The sequence below is a fragment of the Clytia hemisphaerica genome, unplaced genomic scaffold (genome assembly GCF_902728285.1).
Source record: "Clytia hemisphaerica strain Z4C2 unplaced genomic scaffold, Clytia hemisphaerica genome assembly, whole genome shotgun sequence".
NCBI lineage: Eukaryota > Metazoa > Cnidaria > Hydrozoa > Leptothecata > Clytiidae > Clytia > Clytia hemisphaerica.
In genome coordinates this window covers 899,084-920,803 of record NW_027103564.1, presented here as the reverse complement: position 1 = coordinate 920,803, position 21,720 = coordinate 899,084, and the positions used below count along the sequence as shown (strand labels likewise).

Here is a 21,720-nt window from a genome sequence, read left to right as displayed (position 1 = left end):
GCCAGGTGAAGGTGCACAAAAAAATCAGCAACTTTATTTCAAATTCTCTATTTTATAAAACGACTCATGATTTAGATGCGCTTTCTAGCAATCTAGACAACTTAAATTTCCAGATTTTTACGCTCGGGCCAAACATGTCCCGAATCTTAAATAACTCTAATTTTCCCTCTTGAAAGTGTTTGTTTAAGATAAAACCATGGTTATGCATGATGAGTGATTCAGGGCCAGGGCCAGCCAGGGCCAGAGCCACTTGGGGCAGGAGGCGGCCATGACTTCACCACGTGTTTGCAAATAAAAAGAAACTTATTTCAAAGAAATTTTTACCCATGATGTAGACTTTCGATAACCTGATTTCTTGGCAAAATTAGTCTGAAATGGAGTCGTATTTAAGTGTACATCAGAGGGTTAAAATAGAAATTTTCTCCTGTCGGCGCAAAACATGGTTGCGCCTCCTTAGTCACTATGTTTTCGCCCCCTCCACGTTAGAAAATTAATTCGCCAGCCCTGATTAAAACCTTTTTTTTTAATTTTTTGATCGCTTCGCTCGCAACAAATGTTCATTCTTTTACCTCATTTTACAAGCTATCAAGCGATCGTACTTTGCCTCTAATACGAATTTAGACTACATTCTTTTTCAATGGTGTTAAAGAGAGCATTTTTAGCCAAGCGCGAGTGACAGAAGTGCAAAAATTTCCTCTTTGCGTAAACCATGGTTGCGCCTCCTTACCCCTGAGCTATTAAGCATCATGGTGTCATACTCGAGTTTTGACCTATATTTTTGATAATGTTTAAGCTATTTTTTGTACAAAAATTTCACTTACACTATCGCGATACGTTAACTGCAGAAGCTTCACCTTTTCCAAACGATCGTGACAAGTTAGAAGAATCAAATATTTTGCGTGATGGCATTAAAGTTGAAAAATTACGTAACGCTTTCTATTTGGGGGCTTCTTATGACGCTACCAAACACGGTGTTTTATAGTCAGGTCTACATGAAAAATCATTACTGAGTTAAGTTTTTCTCAAGTGCATGACCAGATCCGGTCGAATAATATCTCGAGCACAGCCTTGTCATACCATTTTATGCAAATCGAACGTTTTACTCTATAGTGGCGGAAATTACGTAAATTACGTAACTTAGCGAAATGTGCAAGACCTCTATTTTTGACATTTTCCCCGATTTTTTCCGAAAGTTTCACCGATTTCCCAAAAAAATGGGTTTGCGTGAATTTCGAGAAAAACTTGCGTGAATGCGTGAATTGCGAAAATTTTTTGCGTGAACGCGTGAAATGTGGGTCCGCTGGGGGGGGCCTCATTATAGGTCGGTGACTGCTTCTGAGAAACCATCTGAGCCGATATAGTCCCCCCCAGAGATGAAAACATATGCATATGTAATCACCTCCCGCCCTAGGAGGACGCCCTATGCCTGAAAACCGCCCTTTTCGAGAGGCCTGGGGACTAGACCATAATTAGACCACAATGCACTTAGAAGTTACAATTCACATAGGCCATTTCACAGTCGCAAAGCGTAATGGGTAATCAGGACCACTGCGCGCTAATAACGACTTACTATTGGTCCAAAGTTTTGAAAAAATTGAAGATTTTTGCGTCTAGCCAACTAATCTCATAACAGATCACCATTGCTACGGCCAGTGAAACCACGGGGTTTACAGCGCAGCGTCCCGTGAGTGGAGCGGAGGATCTGCTTGGAGATTACTAGCCAACGGGAAGCCGTAATGGAGGCGCAATCAGTCCTGATTACCCATGATCCATTTCGACCGTGAAATGGCCTATGCAAAAAGCCGCGAACTCTGAAATGCCTCGAGCTCAAGAAAAAAATACGAGAGAAATCTCAAACTCAAAAGATGCTGTCAAATCATGGAAATCATTATCGTTCATGCAAACATGTTCATGATGCAAAATAGCAAGTCGAGAACACACCATTGGTAGAACACTTGACGAGAATAAGAAAGGTAACTACTTAATTTTCCTGTAATTTCTCTCCCGATAATTTATACTGTGGTGAGATTAGATTGATGGAAATGAATGGGCAGTTAAAAGGGGGTGGTAATCTAAAAAGTTTTACTTTTTTTTGAATAAGCAACTCAAATTTTCGGCTTAGGCCTGGGGTTTGTTTAGCATTCTAGCTCATTTTCTGAAAAAATTACCCTGAGCCCCCTGAATTTACACTATATTTATGCTTATTCGTCCAGACCCAACAATCGAACTTGGTGATAGTGAGGTCTTCTGTTAGCACATAAAAACGTAAAGAATACTTCAGATGGTGATAAAAGCATGAAATTTAGCACAGATGATCCTTAGAGAGTCTAAAACTTATTTAAACAGTAACACCAAATTTTGCCACCTGCCAGTGCCAGATGACGTCATCAGGTGACTGGGCAAAAAATAATTAGTTTGAAAATATTCAAAATCTGATGGTTCCAGCGGAAAGAGCATAGAATGCTGATGAAAATTGAGGTCTGAAACATGCCTTTAAAATCTTTCTATCAAAAGTTATGAAGGTTGAAAGTTAAGTCTTTTCAGGCAAAACTTAAAAACCTTGAATTTTAAAACAAATTTACCAAATTTGATGTTAAAGTTCAAATAGTGGAGAACAAGCTCTGACCATGTATTTTAAGTTGAATCGTTTAAATAATATCTTCTGCATCATACCCTTCAATGAGGATTATCATATTTAAAAAGTTTTTTTTTGCTCGGGTGCGTGAAATACATGGCTACTCTACAACCTAGTTCAATTAGCTACCTCAATTGGCTACCTTACTTTTTAAACCAACCCATTTGAGAGCCCCCCCCCAGCGGAACCTGGATTCACGCAATCATAGAATTTTTTTCAAAATTCACAGAATTTTTTTCAAAATTCACACATTCACGCAAATCTTCCTCCAGTTTCTCGCAATAGCCTGATTTTTTTTAAAAATCGGAAAAATTTCTGGAAAAAATTGGGAAAAAATTGAACAAGCAGGAAAACTGCACATAATTGGTAGAAAAATATGAAAGTTCACATATTCACGCACAAAATAGCCAAGATTCATGCATTCACACAATCAAAAAGTGGATTTTCATGTTCACGCAAATTTTTGAATTTTCATGCAATCACACAACCATATTCACGTATTCACATAAACCGCTGAGGGAGGCATCTGAGTAGACTAAATATTTTTTTATTAGGTAAAATATTTTATATACACGCAGATTATCGCAAAATGCTTTTTTTTGGCTCAGAACTTTTATCTACAAGAATCACTATTTATAAGCATATATATGAATGCTCTTTTAACTAAATTATTCCTATTATGTTATTGCTGTTTTCGGATTTTAAGATTAAATTTTAGAGAGGATTTATATTTAGCTTTTATTTTGGGTGGCTAGAAGTGTTTTAGATTTTCTTGGCTCTTATTGTTAATTTTCTTTGGTATTTGACCAGGGGGGGATACAGAGGCAGGATATTAACCAATAGGGTACTAACTTGATTTTTTACTAAAGTTTTGTTTAGTACCACCCACCCATATTTAGTACCGGGTATTACTTCATTTGTAAAGTGACTTTTATCAAAATATATTTCAAAAACAAAAATAAAAAGTACAAAATTTAATTTATAAATCATGAAACAAAAAAATTGTTGCACCTTGGAAATAGTGTTTATTTATTATATACTTACTGTAACTTATCTCATTTGTGTGCCATTAGGCTAGGCTAGCTAGACTAGGCTATATTTATTCATTCATTTTATTTTAGTACGTTAGGCACACATGGTTTCCAAGGCCTCATTTTCAGTATCATGTCACAGTGTGAACTCAGTCTATTTAAGGCCTCACTTCAGTCACACCTCAGAGCTACTATTTTGTGTCATGTCATGCTGACTGACCATAATGGCATCATAATTCATAAGGCTCTAACTTTAAAGTAATTCAATGTGTCAATGTCAACTTCAACTCAAGTCAATCAATAGTCAATATTCATTCACATAATTCTTATATTGGCTACCTGGTAGGTTTTATTTCTTGTTCTTGTTCTTTGGCAGCCATTTTGTTTTGTTATTTCAGTTCACACTGATACATTAGGGCCTTGCCTTGACATGATTCATAGGTTCAGTATTTCATTCAAGCCTTTATTTTCATTTAAGAACTTAACTTTTTCAATCAGACTTATACTTTTTCATTGAATTCAGACATTTTCATTTTTGAACTTAGACTTATTTTTTATAAACACAATACTCCTAGACCTTTGTTATTTATTTCTAAAGTTTGAACACATCAACAAAATATCAATCAAAGATAGTTACAAACAGCGTCATTTCCTGTAACGCCACATCATTTTTGCTGTAAAAAATAGGGACACCACCCCTAAAATCTTAAATTTTACAGATTAAGACCAAGAGATGGGTACTATGTTTTCGTACTGAAAATTGACAGATAATTCAAGGAAACTATCAATGATGGAGTTAGAAGCTTTTGTCCTTTGATTTTCATCACACACCTCTTAACCATTTTGGAAGTTTTGTCTTCAAAAAAATCAAAAAATTTCTCAAAAGAGTAAAAAAAATTAATATTTGAAAAAAGTCAAAATATTACAGCAAACTACTTTTTTATTGGAAAACAGCAAAACTCTGCGAAAAAGTACCCAAATAGTATCCTGTACTTGCTTGAAGAGTGAAAAATACACACTCCCACCCCCAAAGTAGTACCGGGTACTAACTTTTTTGAAATGCAAAAATAGACACCACCACCTGGCTATGGGTCAGTACCCTGTGTCTGTACCCTCCTCTGATTTGACTTAAACATGTGGAGTTACAAACATTTGAGTATGACCTGGCCTAATTTTCACATTAATATTTATAAGAAAGGTTTTTTATAGGCAGAGATAGAATAATTAATAACTTGTTTGTTAATGTCACACACAATAATGATTTTTGACCAAAAAGTGAGCTCACAAAAACTGAAGTGTTTGTTCTATTTAGAAGTTCCTTCTAGAATGTTGTTATGAGAATTAGGCCTAAAACACATGCTTTTTATAAGCCCATCGATCTAGAAAACGGCTTAATATCAATTTTTCCATATATTTCCCATAAATGAAATGATACAAGGAGACATCCTTGTTGTTTTTTATTATAACCCTTAGCCCAGGAGGGATGCGTATTATGCATCCGTCCCTTTGTAAACATGAGGTTTTTTTGCCTTGAAATATTTCTATGGTTTTGCTTAAAATTTGAACTTGTGTCACAATGCTTATTTTGTGTGCGTACATATTTAAGTTATTTGACTTTTGCAGCAGCTAAAAGACTTTTCAAATACCACCTTTTAATTGACCTTAAACTACTTGATATCAATGATATTTTCTCAAATGTGCTAATAAACGTCCAAAATGATTAGAGTGCTAACAAATAGATAAATCAAAAAACATGATTTTTCCAGTTGTTTCACCCCTTTTTTGGAAAAAATAATAAGAGTGAAAATCAACAGAAACTTTTGAAAGAATTCATGTCTTTTGATTTATTGATTTTTTGCGCAGGTCGTAACTTGCTTGAGGAAGGAATAACGACCTTTTAGTTAACAATGTTCATGTCAATAATTAAAGTTGTTAAAAATCTTAAAATTAAAGGTGATCATTATTTATAAGTGACACAATTCGGCCCTCTTTGACTCACTTTTAGCTTTGTTACTGTCTGTTAAAATGAATTTTCAATATTTTTATTTAAGCTTGTCACCACATTAGCAACTACACGAGGAAATATGAATATTGCAAATTGTCCCTCATAATTAAACACAAGAATGAATCAATAATGACACAAGATAATGTACAACATTGGACACAAGTCCCTCTAGCAAAGAAGTTGCTCTGCTGGTGCTCAATAATTATGCTCAATGTTTTTAACTGGCAAGTTACATTTTTCTTGTTTGGAAATTACAAGAATTACTAATTTAATTTTTCTTACCATGTAAGAAAATCTTATCCCTGTATTTTGATACATCTATATATTATTAGTCTGTATGTCTGTTTTCTGATTTCTGTTTGTGTGTCACTTTCGATTTCGCAAGCAAAGTTTTGTTTTCGATAAGTTTGTTTTGATTGACAGATGGGATAGAGCCCAGGCTCTTATTTCAGCCTCAGACTTTATTCAGCCTTTGTTTTGAAATTTAAGGCCTATATAAATTTAGTAATTTTAATTTCTTCCTAGCTTTGCCCGATCTCGTTTTCTCTTTTCTTTTGTTTGAAATGTTTTGGAACGTATTTAATGATCGCATTTATTAATGACATTCAAATTCTTTTAAAAACAAAACAAGTTTCATTTATAGAAAAGAACATTTAAAATTTAAATCAAAACATAAAAATTAAAACGTTTGTCGAATAAGAGAATACTGTAACAGCATTCAAATGGCGATAAAAAGCAAGAGACGAAATTAGTCCATCTTTCTTCATTTAAAAACATTCAAGTGGTTGGTACTGTTAAAAACTGTGTACGTCATTTTACATGTTTAAATTTGAAAGGTTATGACAAGGGTTTAAAAAAAGCATTTTAGAATTGACTTTATTTATCTTTTTAAATCTGATAAAAACAAAGTTGCACTATTCTTTGTGGCTTTCCCGTTTATTTTCCTGAAGAATTGTCATTTCTACATTTCACTCCTCTTTACCATGACATTTTCTCAAATTGTCGAAAACTGGACGCCACAACGTATTTAATGCGAGCGAAGCGAGAAAAAGATCTCTGGGGAGGATTTGAGTCAAACTTTAAAGATATCTTTTTATTTATTTGATCGTTTTTCAAGGCAGCTTCAATGTCCAACAGCTTAACCGGCATGCGACGCCTGGTACTGGCTAGCTATATATTAATAGCGGTACTGTGTGTGTCATTTTGTCTGTGTGTCACTTTCGCTTTCACAAGCAATGTTTTAGTTCTTTTAAAAGATGACTTTGAGTTATTCGATAATTTTGTTTTGATTGATATATTATAATTTTTGCCCTGACCTGCCCGGGCCACCTATTATGTTTTTCTTTTTTTCTCTCTTTTTTATTTTGTTTCATGTTTTCGAATGTAATAATTAACGACCTTATTTGATTTGAGACATTTAAATCCTTTTCAAAACAAAATATTTTAAACAAGATCTGTTATAGCAAAGAACATAATAAAATAAAATATAAGAATCACAAGACAAGCTTGTTAGAATAACAGGAGTTTCTAAACAGCGACCAGAAATGGCAACCACGGCTAGTGACCACGACCGGCGACCAGATAAATTTGGGTTATTGAGTTTATCTGCTCTTTCCACTGTAGAGAATGTTTAAATCAAGTCCTCAGAATAATAAAAGTGACCTTTGAAGTAACCAGTCATTTTCTTGACAAAGTGACACTATTTGACAAAAGTATTGACATAGTCTTTAAGTATGATGTTTGTAAACTTTGTTAAACCAAATATTTCAATTATGCTGAATGAGATGTCTTTAGTATGAATAGATAGAACTTGTCAGTAGGAAAAAATTGGGAAGGCCAGTTTTAGAGATATGAATCTAATCAATTATTCTATTGTCTTTATGCTGACAAAATAATTAATTTCGACAGAAATAACAATCTGATGATGAAATACAAAGCTTCTCAAACCATTTTCAAAAAACTTTGTGCCACTAATTATTGTGATGCTGATAATTCAAAAGGATAGAAATTGACACCATAATCAAGCTCCAAGAGCGTCGAAATAGTTGTTTTAAATATTTGGCACGTGGCTTTAATTAAATGAGACAGTGGTGAGCTTACTCTTCAATACAATAAAACAATAAATAATATGTTCAACAACAGCTAAATCAACGTGTAACGCCGGGTATCGTCTAGTTTACTCTTTAATAAAAAAAGTGATTAAAAGTAATACCTTCTTAATCGAAAGATAATTTTGAGTAGATGAATCTTTAAAACTAATAAGGGTCTTTAAGGTCGTTCAAATCTTTTATACATCTATTGAAACCGGCTTTCCTTTGATGTACTATCATTGGAAGGAGACAACTCAATTAATAACTTGATAAGAACTGTTTAAGGCTGTACTATTGATTTAGTTGAGATATTTTTGACTGATGTGTGGTTAAAATGACGGAGTAATTTTATAAGGATACATTTGAGTTGACACATTATGAATATTGAGAGTTTCATCACATTTTCTTTGAAAGATTTTTTTCTCTAAAATCTTCACGTTTTTAAATGGGCAATGGTTTTAAAATTCTGACAAAATTATCCATACAAGGTTCCCAATCGTAACATTATGTAACTGTTTTTTAAATCTAATTGATGGTTTTATGAGAAGTGACCCCTAAAATTTTATGTCTCAAATCAAATAAGGTCATCTTTTGAATCTTTTTCAGAATTTTTGTTATTTCTCAAAAAAGATTAAAATTTTTGCACTTATAGAAAAAATTATTTTTGCATTCATTCAAATGTCTTTAATGTTTGCTTAATTCATAAAGAAGCATTGTTTAAAAATATCAACTTTTTCAAAAAAATGAATATTATGTTGCAAAAATCAGCAATTTTGGGAAGAATGGTCCCGAGAAAACTAAATTTATCCTTGGAAAGACCAAAATTAGGTGGTCTCTGTGTCTAATTGCGTATAAAAATCTTAGTACATGGGTACTAAAATATTTTAGTACAGACCCCCTGAATATATTATACTGTGCAGTCCGAGATTACTCGGTTACAATAAAGGCTATTTTACAAATCTGATCACGATCCTAAGTCACAGAGCCTTAATGAATCTGAAGATCTTATTCAAAGAGCAGATTTGCCTCATATAATCTTCTATCTTTTTTCAAAAGGTGAACCTCAAAATCAAACACGTGACAGGGAAGATCTACATATGGGCCGAGTGCGTGGAGATCATGTGCTATGTTCAAGTCCGAATTTAATGCCTTTGGTTTCTAGTCAGCTTGAAACAGGAACAGCTTTCATGGAGAAAAAGGTCAATCGTAACGACAAGCAAAATGGAAAAGTCAAAATTTGGTATTGGTAATGGTTTTATTTATTAGTCGTCATTTATTTTTAACCTTTTGGTTAGAATAAGGTTCACGTTGTACAATTTTCCAAACATTTCCGATTAATCATCTCACTATACAAATGAGACCAAAACCAAGGTATTTCCACACACGTAATTCTAGGAAGAAACAAGTGATACTTTTATGGACCTACCTGGTTATGCATTTAACACATATATAATTGATATCTACGTGAGCGTGACCATTAAACAATCATTCAGAACACTAATAGTGACGATCTATTAAAATTGGTCGTTTGTTTCTTATAAAAAACCGTTTAGAAACCAAAATTTCATGCTCTATAAATATTCTTTCATATTCAAGACTTCGTGAGCAAAAAAAACATCGATCTCATCAAAATATTGAGTAATTTGGCTAAGAACATTGTATGCTTATTAATAGTGATTCTAATACAATGACCGGTTAGTGAGGGCTGTACTGAGAGATATTGCCCGAGGTCAAGTAACGACCGAGCTTGCGAGGTTGTTGCGTTGACCGGGGGCAATATTTTCAGTACAGCCCGAAAAAAACCGGTTATTATTGTATTTGTTAACCGTTTCCTTCAGCTTCGACTGATTTTTAGCGCTTTATCCAGAAAAAATAGCGAAATAAACCAAAAAAAACAAGCGAAAAGAGATAAAAAATTTTATAATTTCTGACGTCAGAAATAAAAAGAAAAGCTAATACCTAAGTAATTGATAATGTGCTTATAAAAAAATATCGAATTTGGCCATTTTTTCTACAAACACACGCCAAGCAACCAAAGGTTCATGTCTAAACACATATATTCTTTAAAAGTAAGCCCTCATGAGCAAAAAAAAAACATCTATCTCATAAAAAAAATTAGTAATTTGACTAAGAACATTGTATAATATTGATTCTTATAGATAAACATGCGTTTTTTAAGCCAACAAAATTTCTTTGCAAAAATCTGCTTGAGCCATCATTCACCTATAATGATCCAATTTTTCACAAAGTTCAAAAAACCTATTTTTTAGCCGTTTTTTGGCCCAAATTTGCCTAAAGATTTTTTTTCTCGAAAATCGGGCTCCGTCACATTCGAGGGTTTATAGTTATGCATCTTTGTGCAAAAAATCATAAAGAATGAAAGCGCCAACCTCGAAAAGCTAATACCTAAGTAATTGATAATGTGCTTATAAAAAAATAACGAATTTGGCCAGTTTTTCTATAAAAACACGCCAAGCAGCCTAAATTTCATGTCTAAACACATATTCTTCAAAAGTAAGTCCTCATGAGCAAAAAATACATCTATCTCATAAAAATGATTGAGTAATTTGACTAAGAACATTGTATGCTTATTAATAGTGATTCTTATAGATAAACATGCGTTTTTTGAGCCAACAAAATTTTTTTGAAAAAATCTGCTTAAGCCATCTTTTACCTATGATGGTACCCTACTTTCATACAAAAAATCAGAAAAAATTGATGTTCCAATTTTTCACAAAGTCCAAAAAACCCGTTTTTTAGCCGTTTTTTGGCCTAAATTTGCCTAAATTTTTTTTTTCTCGAAAATCGGGCTCCGTCACATTCGAGGGTTTATAGTCATGCATCTTTGTGCAAAAAATCAGAAAAAACTAATGAGCCAATCTCGAGAAAAGCTGGTAACGAACGAACGAACGAACGAACGAACGAACGAACGAACGAACGAACGAACGAACGAACGAACGAACGAACGAACGAACGAACGAACGAACGAACGAAACGAACGAACGAACGAACGAACGAACGAACGAACGAACGAACGAACGAACGAACGAACGAACGAACGAACGAACGAACGAACGAACGAACGAACGAACGAACGAAAACGAACGAACGAACGAACGAACGAACGAACGAACGAACGAACGAACGAACGAACGAACGAACGAACGAACGAACGAACGAACGAACGAACGAACGAACGAACGAAACGAACGAACGAACGAACGAACGAACGAACGAACGAACGAACGAACGAAAACGAACGAACGAACGAACGAACGAACGAACGAACGAACGAACGAACGAACGAACGAACGAACGAACGAACGAACGAACGAACGAACGAACGAACGAACGAACGAACGACGGTTAATTTATAGGACCTCCACCGGGGTAGGTCCAAACAGGATGTTGTTTTAAAGCTAGATTTAGTAGAAATTCGTGATATTGATTTTTTCATTTGTTTGTATTTGAGAGTCATGCTTTTCAGTCTGTTGTTTTGAGCTTGAAGTTGAGAAGAATTCCAAAAATTTGTCTCGTAATTTGTGTGACGTAGATCGGCTGTAGCATGTGGCTCTTTTTAATCAAGTTTGTAGAGTACGCACTTCTTCGTTGGTGTGGTGTTGTTTGAAATGTATTCATCGATTTTTTTTAAAGGAAAAGTTTTTCCTCGGGCTCTATTTGAAAATTTCATAATATTTGTAGTCCATTTTCGGTGACAATTATTGTTATTCGGTATTGCTGCAAATCATTTCCCTTGTCTGGAATTCACCACGGTGTTTTTATCTCCCTCATTTGCGAATTGCACTTTCATTGGTCGATAATTTTTCTTTTGATTTTGAATTTGATTGAATTTAAGCTTTCTTTTGAAAACTTTTCGATGGGGGATGATTTAATGATCTCTAGTTACAAACGTTGTCTCTCATTCAGCAAAATATAATAGAATTTGATATCATTTCGGAATCTCCTATGATTCGTTTAACCCATGGAAGAGATTGCTGTCGTCTACTGAATTGAATAACCGAGTAACTTTGTGGTTTTCATTTGACACATTTTGATACTTGAAATTCTAGTTTTGGTAGTTTGGCAACTTTGTACAGAAATAATGAACTTCAAGGTGACACTCTCAGAGTATCCTTACTAATGAGCAGTCGGAAGAGTAAAATCGATCACAGTCAAAGAAAAACCACTTTCCAAATTAGTGTTTCTTTCTCGTTTTTTCCAATGAGAATATTTCCTGTGTGAAGGTCTCAACGCTTGAGCTCGAGGGCTGCAGCTGATAATGAAATGTTAAATGAAATAAACTCTACTAGCCGGTACCCGACGTTGCATGCCGGTTAAGCTGTAGCTAAACGCACTAAAATTACTTTGGATGTTGAAGCTGGCTTAAAAAAGCGATCAAATAAAAAGAAGGAATCTCTACAACGTTTAACTCTAACCTTCCCCCGGGTGTCTTATCTTTTAACCATATTTGGATAGTGTACTGTCCCCCCCGTGACATAATTTTTTGTTTAAGTCAAAAGTTATCAGAAAGAGCATCGTTTACTGTACCAGTGTCGTTTGAAACGACTTTGCAGGTAGTTATTTTTCTCGCTTCGCTCGCGTTAAATATGCCGTCCAGTTTAAATGACAATTTTTCAGGAAAAAGTGGGAAGGTCACAAAGAATAGTGCAACTCATTGTTTTTTATCAGATCGAAAAAAAATAAGACAATTTAAAGTTGCTTTTTTAAACCCTTGGCATAATTTTTCGAATTTAAACATAAAAAATGACAGACTAAACGACGACTTGAATATTTTTTTAAGAAGAAAGAAGTAAACTAATTTTTTCTTATGCTTTATATCGTCCTTTGAATGCTGTTGTTGTCCACAAACTTTTTGATTTTTATGTTTTGATTTACTTTTGAAATATTCTTTTCTATGAAATGAAATTGTCTTGTTTTGAAAAGAATTCGAATGTCATTTATAATAGTAGAGGGCATTTTGTAAAATCGCTCGACTGTTTTGTTAAAAGCACTTGTTATACATTTTTGGAAAGCTAAGGGGTAGGGGAATCGAAATTACTATGTTTCCAATTTTTTTTCGGACACTTTGGTGTGATTTTCGGACAAATATGACGGTCTCAGGCAAAATTCATAGGGTTAAAGATTAATGAAAATTTTAGCTCGAGAAAACGGAGACCTGTTGTATATTTTTGGAAAGCTCTCAAAAAATTAAGATTAGAGATATATTGCAAGTATAGGTGATTTCTGTACCTAACTCGAGATATTAACCCTTGAAAACCGTGTTTTTCAGCCAGAAACAGCTATTTTGTCCAGTTTTTGCGCTTTTTGAAGCTCAATATCTCGAGTTAGGTACTGAAATCACCTATACTTGCAATATATCTCTAATCTTAATTTTTTGAGAGCTTTCCAAAAATATACAACAGGTCTCCGTTTTCTCGAGCTAAAATTTTCATTAATTTTAACCCTATGAATTTTGCCTGAGACCGTCATATTTGTCCGAAAATCACACCAAAGTGTCCGAAAAAAAATTGGAAACATAGTAATTTCGATTCCCCTACCCCTTAGCTTTCCAAAAATGTATAACAAGTGCTTCTAACAAAACAGTCAAGCGATTCCAAAAATCGAACAAAATTCCCCCTACTATAAATACGATCGTTAAATACATTCGAAAATATTTAAAACACAAGAAGAGAGAAAAAGACAACTCTGGGCAGAAATTAAAATTACTAAAATGTAGATGGGCCTTTAACTTTCAAAACAAAGGCTGAATAAAGTCTAAACCAAGCTCTATCCGATATTTTGCAAATCGCGCGAATCCAATTGAACAAATTTGTGGAGCAAGAGACTAAAAGTCATAATTTTTGAACACAAACAAAGCGAAAACGAAAGTGGTGACACACAGACACACAAAGCACCGCTATTAATATAAAGATGTAATCCAACAAACAATTAATTTCGATTAAGTAATCACTAACCCCTTTTATTACAGATAAAGCTTCATCCTTCCGGCAGACCTTCCAATCTTGAAGACTAACCCCCCCGTATCCAAAGACAAAAAACAGCTGACCTTTTGTGTAGGATTTTTGAAATTAATATACTGAATCATAGCTTGTTATGACCTATACAAATCCGAAACTATCATATAAACATATTTAGAAAACGCCACTAGTTAAAGTAGGATTCTACAATGTATTTATGGGTTTTACCTTTAAAACCGCATTGCCACCATCTTCATCAGCATTCTTTTCTAAAGCTATAGAAAGATATTTCTTTCTAAAGAAAGCTACAAATTTTGATAATATAATTCAATAAATTAGGCTTCATGGTTCAGCAGTTTTTCAAACGATGTCATTTGTCGTAAACACATAATAAATAATAAGAAAATAAAAGTAAACTTTAAAGTGTACCCTACTATACGTTTGCCGGTTTGCCCACAATATCTGTAATTGTAATTATCTTCTTCAGTTAAAAACGCATTTTCAAAACCCTTAGATATTTTGAATTTTAAACTTAACGTTGTTAGTTTTAATGGTTCTTTCGCTTAGTGGCGACAACATATAGAAGTCAATCGACGATAAAATAAAGAAATAACTAAATAATTAGAAAATAATTAAACAAAAATTAAATAAATGATTAATACATTGATTATTGAATTAGTGAGAGCCACTATGTTCTAAAAGCATCGTTGGTGTGCACAGAGTTGTTAAAAGCAAACTAACTTTTTTAAATGATCAATTAGGTCCATAATAGAGGCCCCCTAGCGGACCCTCAATTTACGCAATTACGCAATTTTTTTCGAAATTCACGCAAATTTTCCTCGAGTTTCACGCAATAACCAAATTTTTCAGAAAATCGGAAAATTTTCGGGAAAAATCGGGGAAACATTGGAAAATCAGAAACACTGCACACAATCAGTGGAAAAAAGAGAAAATTCACGTATTCACGCACAAAATAGCACAGATTCACTCATTCACGCAGTCAAAAAGTGGATTTTCACGTTCATGCAAGTTTTTTCAATTCACGCATTCACGCATTTTTTTTTCAATTTTCACGCATTCACGCAACCGAAAATGCCCATTTACACATTCACGCAAACCGCTGGGGGGGGCCCATAAGATCGCAAAACGAGTGGTGAGAAAAATTTTGACCATTTTGCCATGTGAAAATTCAAGGTTTTCCGTAGTAGTAATATTTTTTGTTCCCAAGCTCTTTCAAATGAAACAAAAACTTTTTGATTTCAACGATTTTTTAATTGCCGATGACGTCATTTTTTCAGCTATTTTCCATTACCGCTTCTCAAATATTGATTTTCAGGTATATGTTGTGATATTTTTCGGAATCCTTGAATAAATATCTTTTATTTGAGCCATATATGAGCTTCTAATTTTCACTTTCATTTTCAAGCCCCAGCAAAAGTGATGACGTCACATGGGGACCAGCAAAATGGTCAAAATTTTCCTCACCGCTCGTTTTTGTGATCTTATGGACCTAATTGATCATTTAAAAAAGTTAGTTTGCTTTTAACAAGTCTGTGCACACGAAGAACATTTTAGCTCTCACTAAATGAATGAATGTAAAAATATCAAACCAAGCTCAAATCTTACACCCGTCTGTTTTATCTTTTCTTCAACCAATTCATGGCAAAGGTATCTAAGATGTTTGAATTTCCTAGGCTTATTGTAGATTGATGTATGTAGATGTTTTTCAACACGTAAAATGAATTTGTGGTTGTGAAGGGTTTTGACGGAAAGCCATTTTCTGCCAAAACCTTAATATTGTCGGTTGAATTTTAGCCTGATTGACTGGCCAAAACCAACAGAAACCAGTAAACCTGTCATGCAAGAACAATATTGATGAGAATTCGCCACCCTTTTGCATTGGGATCAAATCTTATTGTTAAAAATAGATTTATTGTAGCTTGACGGATGCAGATTTTTTTAAACACAGCAGAATTTTTGGTTGTGAACAGTTAAGACGGAAAGCCATTTTTTTGTGGTTGTGAAGAGTTTTGACGGAAAACTATTTTCCATCAAAACTCTTAATATTGTTGGTTGAATTGTAGCCTGATTGGCTGGCCAAAACCAACAGAAGCCAGTAAATCTGTCGGTCAATAACAGTATTGAAGTATATTCTCCATCCTTTTGCATTGGGATCAATGTAATTGTCAAAAATAGATTTATTGTAGGTTGATAGATGCAGATTTTTTTCAACACGTCAAATGAATTTGTGGTCGTTAAGAGTTTTGACGGAAAGCCATTTTTGATAAAACTCTTAATATTGTCGGTTGAATTGTAGCCTGATTGACTGGCCAAAACCAACAGAAGCCAGTAAATTTATCGGTCAATAACAGTATTGAAGTATATTCTCCATCCTTTTGCATTGGGATCAAATGTAATTGTTAAAAATAGATTTATTGTAGGTTGATAGATGCAGATTTTTTTCAACACGTCAAATGAATTTGTGGTCGTTAAGAGTTTTGACGGAAAGCCATTTTCGATAAAACTCTTAATATTGTCGGTTGAATTGTAGCCTGATTGACTTGCCAAAACCAACAGAAGCCAGTAAACCTGTCATGCAAGAACAATATTGATGAGAATTTGCCAACCTTTTGCATTGGGATCAAACCTAATTGTTAAAAATAGATTTTTTGTAGGTTGATGGCTGCAGCTTTTTTTCAACACGTCAGAATTTGTGGTTGTGAAAAGTTTTGACTGAAAGCCATTTTCTCCCAAAACCAACAGAATCCATTATCCCTGTCATTCAAGAACACTAACCATTTTCCACCAAAGCTCTTAATTTTGTCAGTTAAATTGTAGCCTGATTGACTGGCCAAAACCAAGTTTCTCTCTTTAAAACTAATTTACTCGAAATCTAAAAGTTTTAAAGGAACAATTCCTATTTCATTAGAAAGAAGAAAGATAAACTCAAATTTTGATGGGTCACTTAATAAATTCGGTTCATTAGATCGAAAGTTATGCTCAATTGAATATAAAAGTTACTTTCTGAAAGTGCTCAATAACGTTAAAAATCGACCTAAATTTTAAGTTGTTTTTTTAATTCTAACTAGAGTATATTTAATTATGTTTCAAAAGTTCATTTTTTCTGTACCTCAAAGGTTTTCAAACTTAGCCCTTCTCCTTTCAAAATGTAATATTTTGATTTTGTCGATTGTGATTAACTGAAAAGGTTCGTGCCATTTCCCTAAATTTTAATTTCCTCCTTTCTCCAATTTATGTATTTTTTCGTCTAATTTTTTTCAAGTAGTTCGAAAAGAAATTCGTTTGAAACCAATTGATATGATTTTTTCCCTCCAAAGTTTCAGAATTTAAATTAACAGCTTTCTCTCGGAAAAAAGCAGTGGTTATTCATAAAAACTCTGTTAATACCATAATACCATAATGACACGACGGAATGTTTATAAAATTATCTTTGACCTTAGTGTTAATGACATCAATATGGAGCATTTGTAGAATTTTGATTTATTATCATCCAACCATTTATAAACTATTCAAAAAATTATTCACTTTTGATCCTAAACTTATGAAGTAATGATGCTGATGTAAAAGAAAAGTGCGACAAGATTAGAAAAAGTTTTTGAAAATACAAATACATTAAATAAAAATACATTCCTCAAACAAATAGAATTTTACTGATACTCTTTCGAATGTTTTTGTTTTTATAATAAGTATAATGTTTTCTATCTTAGAATCAAAACATTCGATTGTAAATTTGCTCGGAATCAACTTTGCTGCTTTTTTGTTTACAAAAGCAATATAACTTGAGTTCACATCTCGAAACAATTTTCGATCTTTCACTTGTTTGGAGGATGTCGCTGCGTAAAAAAAGTAGCTTTAATTTATCTGACTCAGCATGCAGACACTGCCTAGAATAAGCTCCTTTTATTTCGTAGAAAACCTTTAAGCATAGTAATTTAAGAAGCAAAGTTTTGAAAATAATTTTAAAAAGACAGCATCCTTAGTGGTAAGTCCCCAAAATAATTTCTCTCCCCATTAAGTCAATCTTATATTTCTCTTCGCCAGGTTCTTTTGGCTTCTTTTTCACCTCTTCCTTTTCAAACTTCATTGTTGCTTTGTTAAAGAAAAAAATTATTAGTGCTATAGCATCAACTCTCGCTGTCTCCTTTTTTTTACACATGATGAAGAAATATTTTCCTGTTGCATCAAATTCTTCAATATGGTGTGAGTAGTTTTGATAACTTAGGATGTCTTTTACAATAATTGGTTCTATATAATCCACATCACTTGGAATAAAGTTTAAGTTTCTTTTGACTGACATATTTCTTTCGGTCGTATAATTTTTCTTAAAATGTCCTTGACACATATAGATAAATTGAAGGAAAAAAGGGGAAAGATTTGTTGGATGAATTCGAAAAGTTAAAAATCCAAGAAAGGGGAAGCTTTAATTTTTCACCAAAGAAAGAAATGAAGAATCTGAAAATATAATAGAAATCAACTAAGTTTAAAAGTGTAATTTTGAAACTTTTTGTCAAAAAATCTTTATTTATTATCCATCAAATTCTTATTTCTCATAACCCACAGTAATAGGCTCTTGTCCTAAACCACAATCAACTATTCCGTTTAAATGGGAATGATAAAGCTCAATAATTTTAGCAAGACATTTTTCGTAATTTCTCACGAAAACTGTTTCTCTCCCCACTAAGTCAATGATATATTTCTCTTTACCAGGTTGTTTTGGCTTATTCAATGTCAATATCACTTTTTCTTTTCAAACTTCATTGTTGCTTTGTTAAGAAAAAATTATTTAGTGTTATAGCACCATCTCTCGCTGTCTCCTTTTTTTTGCACATAACGAAGAAATACTTTCCTGTTGCATCAAAATCTTCCATATAGAGTGAGTAGTTTTGATAACTTAGGATGTCTTTTACAATAATTGGTTCTATATAATCCACATCACTTGGAATAAAGTTTAAGTTTCTTTTGACTGACATATTTCTTTCGGTCGTATCATTTATCTTAAAGTGTACTTGAACACATATAGATAAATTGAAGGAAAAAAGGGGAAAGATTTTTTGGATGAATTCAAAAAGTTAAAAATCCAAGAAAGGGGAAGCTTTAATTTTTCACCCAAGAAAGAAATGAAGAATCTGAAAATATAATAGAAATCAACTAAGTTTAGAAGTGTAATTTTGAAATTTTTTGTCAAAAATCTTTATTTATTATCCATCAAATTCTTATTTCTCATAACCCACAGTAATAGGCTCTTGTCCTAAACCACAATCAACTATTCCGTTTAAATGGGAATGATAAAGCTCAATAATTTTAGCAAGACATTTTTCGTAATTTCTCACGAAAACTGTTTCTCTCCCCACTAAGTCAATGATATATTTCTCTTTACCAGGTTGTTTTGGCTTATTCAATGTCAATATCACTTTTTCTTTTCAAACTTCATTGTTGCTTTGTTAAAGAAAAAATTATTTAGTGTTATAGCACCATCTCTCGCTGTCTCCTTTTTTTTGCACATAACGAAGAAATACTTTCCTGTTGCATCAAAATCTTCCATATAGAGTGAGTAGTTTTGATAACTTAGGATGTCTTTTACAATAATTGGTTCTATATAATCCACATCACTTGGAATAAAGTTTAAGTTTCTTTTGACTGACATATTTCTTTCGGTCGTATCATTTATCTTAAAGTGTACTTGAACACATATAGATAAATTGAAGGAAAAAAGGGGAAAGATTTTTTTGGATGAATTCAAAAAGTTAAAAATCCAAGAAAGGGGAAGCTTTAATTTTTCACCCAAGAAAGAAATGAAGAATCTGAAAATATAATAGAAATCAACTAAGTTTAGAAGTGTAATTTTGAAACTTTTTGTCAAAAAATCTTTATTTATTATCCATCAAATTCTTATTTCTCATAACCCACAGTAATAGGCTCTTGTCCTAAACCACAATCAACTATTCCGTTTAAATGGGAATGATAAAGCTCAATAATTTTAGCAAGACATTTTTCGTAATTTCTCACGAAAACTGTTTCTCTCCCCACTAAGTCAATGATATATTTCTCTTTACCAGGTTGTTTTGGCTTATTCAATGTCAATATCACTTTTTCTTTTCAAACTTCATTGTTGCTTTGTTAAAGAAAAAATTATTTAGTGTTATAGCACCATCTCTCGCTGTCTCCTTTTTTTTGCACATAACGAAGAAATACTTTCCTGTTGCATCAAATCTTCCATATAGAGTGAGTAGTTTTGATAACTTAGGATGTCTTTTACAATAATTGGTTCTATATAATCCACATCACTTGGAATAAAGTTTAAGTTTCTTTTGACTGACATATTTCTTTCGGTCGTATCATTTATCTTAAAGTGTACTTGAACACATATAGATAAATTGAAGGAAAAAAGGGGAAAGATTTTTTTGGATGAATTCAAAAAGTTAAAAATCCAAGAAAGGGGAAGCTTTAATTTTTCACCCAAGAAAGAAATGAAGAATCTGAAAATATAATAGAAATCAACTAAGTTTAGAAGTGTAATTTTGAAACTTTTTGTCAAAAAATCTTTATTTATTATCCATCAAATTCTTATTTCTCATAACCCACAGTAATAGGCTCTTGTCCTAAACCACAATCAACTATTCCGTCTAAATGGGAATGATAAAGCTCAATAATTTTAGCAAGACATTTTTCGTAATTTCTCACGAAAACTGTTTCTCTCCCCACTAAGTCAATGATATATTTCTCTTTACCAGGTTCTTTTGGCTTATTCAATGTCAATGTCACTTTTTCTTTTCAAACTTCATTGTTGCTTTGTTAAAGAAAAAATTATTTAGTGTTATAGCACCATCTCTCGCTGTCTCCTTTTTTTTGCACATAACGAAGAAATACTTTCCTGTTGCATCAAATTCTTCCATATAGAGTGAGTAGTTTTGATAACTTAGGATGTCTTTTACAATAATTGGTTCTATATAATCCACATCACTTGGAATAAAGTTTAAGTTTCTTTTGACTGACATATTTCTTTCGGTCGTATCATTTATCTTAAAGTGTACTTGAACACATATAGATAAATTGAAGGAAAAAAGGGGAAAGATTTTTTTGGATGAATTCAAAAAGTTAAAAATCCAAGAAAGGGGAAGCTTTAATTTTTCACCCAAGAAAGAAATGAAGAATCTGAAAATATAATAGAAATCAACTAAGTTTAGAAGTGTAATTTTGAAACTTTTTGTCAAAAAATCTTTATTTATTATCCATCAAATTCTTATTTCTCATAACCCACAGTAATAGGCTCTTGTCCTAAACCACAATCAACTATTCCGTCTAAATGGGAATGATAAAGCTCAATAATTTTAGCAAGACATTTTTCGTAATTTCTCACGAAAACTGTTTCTCTCCCCACTAAGTCAATGATATATTTCTCTTTACCAGGTTCTTTTGGCTTATTCAATGTCAATATCACTTTTTCTTTTCAAACTTCATTGTTGCTTTGTTAAAGAAAAAATTATTTAGTGTTATAGCACCATCTCTCGCTGTCTCCTTTTTTTTGCACATAACGAAGAAATATTTTCCTGTTGCATCAAATTCTTCCATATAGTGTGAGTAGTTTTGATAACTTAGGATGTCTTTTACAATAATTGGTTCTATATAATCCACATCACTTGGAATAAAGTTTAAGTTTCTTTTGACTGACATATTTCTTTCGGTCGTATCATTTATCTTAAAGTGTGCTTGAACACATATAGATAAATTGAAGGAAAAAAGGGGAAGATTTTTTTGGATGAATTCAAAAAGTTAAAAATCCAAGAAAGGGGAAGCTTTAATTTTTCACCCAAGAAAGAAATGAAGAATCTGAAAATATAATAGAAATCAACTAAGTTTAGAAGTGTAATTTTGAAACTTTTTGTCAAAAAATCTTTATTTATTATCCATCAAATTCTTATTTCTCATAACCCACAGTAATAGGCTCTTGTCCTAAACCACA

At 32.9% G+C, this 21,720-nt stretch overlaps 1 long non-coding RNA gene across 2 annotated transcripts in view; it reads left to right on the top strand.

Moving 5' to 3' along the window:
* Positions 1–1,804: 1,804 nt before the first annotated feature.
* The window catches only part of LOC136800914 (uncharacterized), a 34,612-nt gene continuing 14,696 nt past the window's right edge, over positions 1,805–21,720 (top strand). Inside the window, exons 1-3 of one of the 2 annotated variants that reach the window (XR_010845774.1) lie at positions 1,805–1,973; positions 5,718–5,895; positions 8,818–9,007. This is a non-coding gene — a long non-coding RNA (uncharacterized lncRNA). Of the gene's footprint in view, positions 1,974–5,717; positions 5,896–8,817; positions 9,078–21,720 lie in introns of those variants that run through there. The other variant, XR_010845773.1, reaches the window with a different exon arrangement.